This window comes from Apium graveolens, chromosome 5 (assembly GCF_009905375.1).
Source record: "Apium graveolens cultivar Ventura chromosome 5, ASM990537v1, whole genome shotgun sequence".
In the NCBI taxonomy this organism is placed as follows: domain Eukaryota; kingdom Viridiplantae; phylum Streptophyta; class Magnoliopsida; order Apiales; family Apiaceae; genus Apium; species Apium graveolens.
Genome location: NC_133651.1, coordinates 253,645,207 through 253,653,801, shown reverse-complemented (window position 1 = coordinate 253,653,801; position 8,595 = coordinate 253,645,207). Strand labels below are relative to the sequence as shown.

General features: G+C 32.8%; 1 long non-coding RNA gene across 1 annotated transcript; it reads left to right on the top strand.

Moving 5' to 3' along the window:
* Positions 1-4,078: 4,078 nt before the first annotated feature.
* Positions 4,079-5,688, top strand: LOC141659234 (uncharacterized). The gene is made up of 4 exons (XR_012549678.1): positions 4,079-4,420; positions 4,761-4,834; positions 5,083-5,267; positions 5,541-5,688. It is a non-coding gene; the product is annotated as an uncharacterized LOC141659234 (long non-coding RNA).
* Positions 5,689-8,595: the final 2,907 nt, after the last annotated feature.

Sequence of the window (8,595 nt, the reverse complement as noted above, 5' to 3'; positions counted from 1 at the left end):
CATTCCTCCTGTCACCCTGTAATCAGTAATTTGAATCAGTTAGTGTTTTTAAGGACCCGGGCTTGCTTGGATCCTTTGGCCTTTTTAAGTTTGTTAACATATGCAGCAGAAGACTTCATATCAGAATTTATAACATTCTTACTATTAGTATTTATACATGCAAAAATAAATTTTGCTTTAACTAAAGAGGGTTTCAGTTTATAAAAATCATAATACAAACTGTGATACTCTTTACATGTATAAATAGAGTGCCAAACACTGCCACAATGAAAATAAGGATTTTGTGGTTTATATCTAGCCGTTTTATTCCTAAACTCTGATTTAGAAGGAACGGCTTTTATCTCTTTATTCTTCCAGCAAGAATTAACAAGATGATTAGTGATACCACAGTTTGAACAGGTCTTTATAGGTGCATTAGGAGGAGTCACATAATTTCCATTCCTATTAACACCTACCTTGCCATTCCTATTTTTCTTAGACCTTTTCCTCTTGTCTTTCATGTGTAAGTCCTTCAGCTTTTGCTTAAGCTGTTTCTGAGTCATTGAACCAATATTTACTGAATTTGTGTGAACTTGTTCACACTTTTCAGTAATTAAGTTTGATCTAGGTGCTGAGGTACTACCTTCCTCATGGATTGATTTAACATTATTAGTACTTGGATTAAACTTAATGGTCTTTATTTGAACCTTGTTCAATTTGACCTGACTATCAGTTTTTATTGGTTCTGTTTTCTTAGTTTCTTCTCCACTTTTCTTATCAGAATTAGATCTAGTTGAATATCCTAATCCTGATCCCCAACAGACATTTTTTAAGATTTCATGCGTTATCTTTCTTGAGTTAGTCCAAAGTTTAATGACTTCTCTCTTTTTAGCTAGCTCTTTTTCTAGATAAGCATATTTTTCTAACAATTTTTCTTTAACATAAACAGCATTATCTCTTTCTTTTTGAATTTCTAGCATGGAAAGCAACTCACTTTCTAGGTAATTATTCCTTTTCTTTAGCACATATTTTTCACTCTTGATTCTATTATTCTCTAAGGTTTGATCCCTAAAACTAACATGCAGATACTTAAGAAATAATCTTAATTCATAAATATCATAAGTATCAAATACAAGAGTAGATTGAGGTACCTTTAATTCAGCATTGCCGGCCTCAGCATAAGCATTTTCCATAAGAGCATAATTGATCCCATCATCTGAGTCTGATAAATCATCCCAGTTTCTCTTCTTTGAGATCAAAGCTCATTTTTTCTCAGCTCTGGGTTTTCTGCAGTCAGCTGCAAAGTGTCCAAGTTCATCACAGTTGTAACATCTCTCTTTTGACTTGTCAGGTTTTCCAGATCTAGCTTCCTTCCAATCAGTATCTCTTTTGTTGTTCCTCTTATCAGAGTTTGAGGAACTAGAACCTTTTCTGGAAAATCTTCTCCCTTTCTTGAAGTTTCTGTAGACCATCTTCTTGAAACTTTTAACCAGTAGGGCAGCCATTTGATCCATATCTTCATTGTTGTTATGATCACTGTCAGTATCTGATTCAGTATCTGATTCAGTATCTGATTTAGCAATCATGGTTTTCCCTTTGGAGTAGCTTTTCTTCCTAGCATTCTCCTTTGGCTTCTCTTCAACTTTGAGTGTAACTGGTTTAGCTTTTGATCCTTTCCTCTTGCTCCTTTGCTCCATCTCTAGTTCATGAGTTTTCAGAACTCCATAGATCTCATCTAGAGGTGTGATATCAAGATTATAGTTATCCCTGATTGATGTGACTTTAAAGTCCCACTTTTCAGGGAGAGCAAGTAGGAACTTTAAGTTTGAGTCCTCCAAATCATATTCTTTGTTGACAAGGGATAAGTCATTCAGCAACTTCTGAAATCCGTCATAGATCTCAGTTAGGGACTCATTGTCCATTGAGTCAAAGTGCTCATATTCTTGAGTAGGTATTGTCCTCCTGTTCTTCTTGATAGCAGTTGTACCTTGACACTTTACTTCTAAAGCATCACATATCTCTTTTGTTGTTTTATATCCAATGACTCTATTGGACATAACACTATCAAGACTGTTGTGCAGAATATGTCTAACCTTAGCATCTTTCATGATAGACGAGATATCTTCAGGAGTATACTCCTTCCTGTCTTTGTCTATCATCTTCTATGGTTCTCCTGTAAGCGAAACAACTACCTTCATTGGTTTATGAGAACCGTCATAGATCCTGCTTAGGTATTCAGGATCTGTGGCTTCCAAACACATGGTCATCCTGACTTTCCAGATCGGATATTCATGTATCTTCAGGATAGGCACCTTAATTGCTTCATACCTACTCATGTTGCTGCTTATCTGTGATGCAGCTGGGGGTTGTGGCTTCGGATTCTGTGTCTCTTCTTCTTTGTTTGTCATTGTAGATTGATCTTCAGATATTAAACTATTTGTATGTTAACAGCAAGCTCCGATACCAATTGTTAGGCCCTTAATCAACTGTAGAGGGGGGGTGAATACAGTTAATACAATCTAATCGACAAAGCTTCAACAGAATCAACAGTTTTTAAATTAACTGATAAAAACGTATTACACATGTACTCTCTCGAAAGGATGAATAAATATCCTTGAGAGCTGCTAGGTAATGCGAAAGATATAACAATGTGGCAATGCATATAGCATGAACCTAATATGTGCTTTATATAGAGCACAACTACCAATGTATAAGGAATCATATTCTATTAACAACAAGGAAACCTATATTATTGCTTCTGAGATAAAGTTCTTTACCGCCTTGAAATTCACGTTTCCTTTTCCTCCTCGAAGATCAACTGATGTGACAAATACTGATTTCATTATACGTTAACATCATCATCCGTTGAAATCATCATCCGTTGATATCCTATCATTCGTTGATATTTCATCATCCGTTGATGTCATCAGCATCCGCTGATATATAAGTTCTGATGTCAACTTCTGATAATTTTTGTTCGATATCATCAATTGCTCCTAACAGTATTTTAAAACTCACTTAATTTGTATTAATTAAGTTTGTCTTGCTACAAATTATGTGTTCTTAAAAATATAAGAGCTCAGCTTCTTTCTTGAGAGAATACAAGAAAATTTGATTTGTTTTGTTACTACTAAACGAAGGACCAGTGCATGTTTTATACACTAGCAGCACGGGTTTACAAGACTTGCACTAAAATGTACTGAACTACTTTCTAAAGTAACCTTTTTCTATTTTCATTTCCAGCTTAGCAAATATGTGCACACTACACCATAAATGACCTATCACAACCCTCTTTTGACAAATGTTAGCCAAATATGTTGCCTTAGGTATGCTACTTATGACCTAATATAACGTTGTATTTGTATGTTAGCTTAGGCAAAAACTTGGTGTTGCATTAGTTACAAAGTTTTGAAGTTTGCAACATACATGGATAAGTGTTACCTTGAGGTATTAAAAACAAAAATATAATACTATTTTAAGATTAAATATTAATTTTACAAGAATTTGAGGTGATACACGAATTAACTTTAATAAATAAGATACATAATGATCTACATATTTTCTCCATAATTAAAAAAGGAATTTTATAATACTAATTAAATTTCCAATTTAAAGATTTCTTAATAAATATATATAGTAAAATCTACCTCCACTATTAACATAAATATTTATAGATATTATTTCAAAATAAAAATATTAAATTCTAAATCAATGATGTAAAAGTAAAAATACATAAAAGCAATTATTTATTTACTGAAACATAAATAAATACTCATTTATTACAATTTCCATACATAACTTCATGAAATACATAAAAAGTTTCAAACACATAGCCCAATTTTTATATGAGCGGCTATTTTTTAGGTAAAAGTCGCCCAATTTTTTAGCCCATTTCAAGTTTTTCAACCCACCAAGTCTCCTTCTCACTCATATTGTTCACTCGTTACCCTCTCTATAGCTGGATGCTCTCTATATTCTCGTCTTACTTTCTCATTTCTTTTTTCAATTCTCTTGTTTATCTCATTCTAATTCTCTTCTTATTTGGGTCTTTTCCTTACTCATTCACACTTTCATTCAAATGGGTTGAAATGAGTTTTCCAATTAAAGATTTAATTATCTCTCTAGTTCTCACCATCGCTTTAAATGGATTCTTCAACTAGAGATTCAATTCGCTTCTTCAAGTCTCGTACTTCGGTTCTTCTCAGTTTCTACGGATTCAGATCTTGTCGAGTCTTCAAATTGGGGGTTCCTGATTTTGAGTTTTCACTTAGGTATTTATTTATTTAAATTTCAGTTAATCAATTTATTATTTTTTATGTAGGTAAAAGATAAGCTCAAAAATTCCATGATTGTTGAAAATGAATTGGGGTTCTCACTTTGATTTAAGGTCCTGATTTTCGCTTTAATGTTAGCTGTTATAGTTGAAGAGACCTAATTCAAGGTAAGTTTCTCGTTTATTTTTCTCTGAGCATTGTAATGTGGTTTCTATGAGCGAGATATATATGGATATGTTTAATTTATTTTTAATGTTTGATTTGATTTTATTGATGGGTATTTTATACCATATTTAATTCTGCTCTGTTTTCTTGATTTATATTAATATATTTTAGTTTTATTATTTAATTTATTTTGATCTCCACTGCTTATGTTACGATTGTTTAATATACAATACTATGTGTTTCTCTCTTATATTAATGTTTCATGTATTTTTTTTTATGTTCATGTTATGGTACTATGATGTTTGGTTTTTGTGTGTGACTTAGTTTGTTATGTGCTTGCAGTTTGTTGTTAAAAGGTGCTGAAGATGACGAGTTTAGATTCTGTTTATAAACATTTGATGCAGCTTTTTCCTCAGGTACAATCGAATTCTCAATCAAATACACACATTTTTATATTTGATTGTCGATTTGGTAAAATAATACTCGATTATGTAAAAGAAAGTTTAAACTGATGATGTTTAGCTTGCTTTTCGGCCTTGGTTGTTTAATTTTTGAAATTGGAATTGTATATATAGTACAGGTATAAAACATTTGTATATCCTCCATTATGATGAAATTAATGATTTATATATAGTTTAAGTTTAAAGATGCTTTGTTTAAATAGGTTGATGCTCGTGTGCTTAAAGTTGTTGCAATTGAGAACTCGAAGGATAAGGAAGTAGTTCTTGCAGTTGTTACTGAAGATATCATACCTTTTCTTTATGTAGCGGGTTTCGTCTTCTTTTTCGGAAAGCCAACAATCAGTGGGGCTTAATTCTGCCAATCAGAGTTATTCTTGTTCATCTGGAGGTAATCTGTCTGTTCACATTTGAATCTAGTTGCTTTTGTAGCAATTATACAAGATCTTAAATTTATATCTCTATAGAGCTTGCTTCAGTATGCTTTGCCTGTATAATTTGTACAATAAGTTTGTTGCTAATTATAAGAAATAAGTTATCTTTTTTAGTTTGTGGATTAATATTGTACTATAGTTTGCTGTTAATTATAAGAAATAAGTTATCTTTTTAGTTTATGCATTAGTGGAAATCATATTTTATGTAGCTAAGCGAATGTATTTTTCAGGGAACAGAAAAGACTGGGACATAGAAAAATAAGGGAAAGCCATGATGTTGAATTCGATGAGAAAGTGAAGCAAATCCAAGCATAAGTTAATGAGCAGTAGCTTCTAGTATTATTTTTTAAGTTTATAATATTATGCTAATATAATGTAAAGAACGTGAATTAGTTTGTTTAGTTAAGAATATTTTGGTTGTCGTTTCATAATTTTAAATAGTAGTTTTTCATTTTGTTTCTTGTAAAATGTTACAGTAGTTTATTAAAGTGTTACAACAGCTTATTAAAATATTTCAATAGCCAAGGTACATTTGTTACAAAAGCCACTAAAGTGTTACCCTAGGTACATAATTGATATAAACAAAAAGTGGGACCCACATGCCACATCACCACTGTGGGCCCACATGTCATATTAGTATAGAGGCTGCAAGCCATATCAGCATTGTGGGCCCCACAAATGCTACGTCAGCATGCCATGTCATAATTTCACGTCACTACAGTGTGGGGCCCATATTGGGTCCTATTTTTAAAAAAAATAATTGTGTCACTCTAAGGTAACATATATTAAATTACAATAGACATATTATGTGTTACCTTAGGGGTCTAGGGTAACATAAACATACATGTTACAGTTGCAGGATCATATGTTACCTTAGACCCCTAGGGAAACATTGAAAAAACTATCTTTAATAAAATATTACCTTAGCTTATAAGTGGGGCAGGAGCAACATATTTACCCCCTACTGCAACATTTTTTTAATGTTATAATAGGCAATTTATGGTGTAGTGTGCAGAATCTTGCAGGTTTGTGACCATCCTTTATCTAGTTAATCTTGGCCTTTGATCTTGTATTCTTCTAGCTGCTTTGTAGACTTTTCAATCTAGTTGATAGATCGTTTATTAACTGATAATCTTGAATATTTAACTTGTATGCATTCTATATTTGAGAGGCATGTTGAGATCTCCAATTTGTTCTATAGAGAAGTGACATCTCGATAAGTATAATGACTTATCGAGATCTCAAAGTTATCTATAAGTATACTTGACTTGTCGAGATCTCTAGATCCTTGCATGTGAAATGACTTGTCATGTGTCTGAGATCTCTGTATGTAAAAATGACTTATCGATGTCTCTGAGATCTCTATATACATTTTGACTTGTCGATATCTCCGAGGTCTCTATATGAGAAACTGACTTATCGATATCTCCAATTCTTCACATCTTCATTTTGACTTGTCAATATTTGTGAGTTCTCTACGTGCAAAAATGAGTTATCGATATCTCCAGTTCTCTACATCTTCATTTGTCTTGTCGATATCTCTGAGACTTCTCTATAAACCATTTTGGACTTATCGATAAGCCATTCTGGACTTCTCGAATGACTTCTCGATATAACTTGATATGTGACTTGTCGATATCTTGACTTAGAATATTTTTCATAGAACAACTTTATTCAACTCCAAGCTTCTATAATTTTCTCTGAGGTATGATCATTACTTGATCTTCTTCCAAAGTTTATTCCTAAGCTTGAATCTGTTCACAGAAAAATCCTCCAGTCTAATCTTCTATCCTTTTTACAGACTCAATAAATACAATACAGAATAAAAAAATTGATTATCAAACAACTAAATCTCCGGGTTGTTAATGTGACTTAGTCTTGTTATTGTATAGGCATGTCTTGCACAACAGCAGCTCCAAATTTTTTCTTGAATTTGAGCTTTGCAAACCTTCTTAACAGAAATGTCAGATGATCATCCATGTCATCTTGGTTGGGACAATTATCATCTTCTTCCTTTAGCCCTTGACCCTTGCTCAAGTCAGATCTGCCTTCACAAACATTATTATTTGGTGCAGCTTTAACCTTCAACTCTACCACTCTCTCATGCTCAGCTACCAATGCCATAGATCCACCTTTCTTCCTTCCTTTCTCTATCAGCTCATCGTGTTCCATTTCAAGCTCATATGTCTTCAATATTCTATACAGTCTTTCAAGAGTAAAATCCTTGTACTCTTGTGAATTTCTGAGAGAGACTGTCATTGGCTTCCATTCTTTTGGTAAAGACCTCAGAAATTTTAGATTGGAGTCCTTGGTTTGGTAGACTCTTCCACATATATTTAGACCATCAATAGTTTTTGAAATATACTGAAAATGTCACTGAGCGACTCACCATCTTCAAAATGGAAGTGTTCATATTGTTGTATGAGAAGTTGCATATTATTCTCTTTAACTTGATCAGTCCCCTCACATAGCACTTGAATAGTGTCCCGAATATCCTTAGCAGTTTTGAAGTTTATGACATGGTCAAACATATCTTGATCAAGACCATTGAACAAAATGTTCATGGCCTTGTCTTTGTGAACTGCTTCAATGTCTTCATCAATCCATTATGACTTTGGCTTTGGAACAATTTTCTCATTTCAAGTTGCAACTTCAACGTCTGTTGCAACCCTTCTAGGAACATGAGGTCTATTCTCTATGCACTTGACATAGCTTTTATCTTGAGAGGGTAGATGAAGGTGCAACTTCACTTTCCAGTGATGATAGTTGTCTTTATTGAGAAATGGGATCTTCACTCCAACATCTTTCTGCTCATATTGTTTGATTGCTTTGATCTTTAAACTCTTTATGTGTTAAGAGCTTACTCTGACACCAATTGTTATTCCCTAACAATATAACAACAGAAATACATAAGGGGGGTTGAATGGAATTCTGGTTTTTTTTTTGCTTTTATAAAAAACATTTTCTTAAATATACAACTATTTTTTGAATATGCAAGTGTGCAAATAAAACTTTGAGAGTATTCAAATAACACAAAGTAAATAAAAAAGAGTTTAAAAAACTTTTTGGTGGATTTGTATTTCCACCAGAGATGTATATATTGAGAAAATCTATGTGATGTAAGAATGCACACAACTGCGTACAAGTGTTTTATAACTTAGAACTAGAGAGACTAAAGATAAATCTTTTGTTGCTCATTTTGTTCTAAATCAAAATGTGATACTTACTTCTAAAACACTTTCTACACTTGGTTTATATATCACCAAGTTACATGTGTAATAAGAC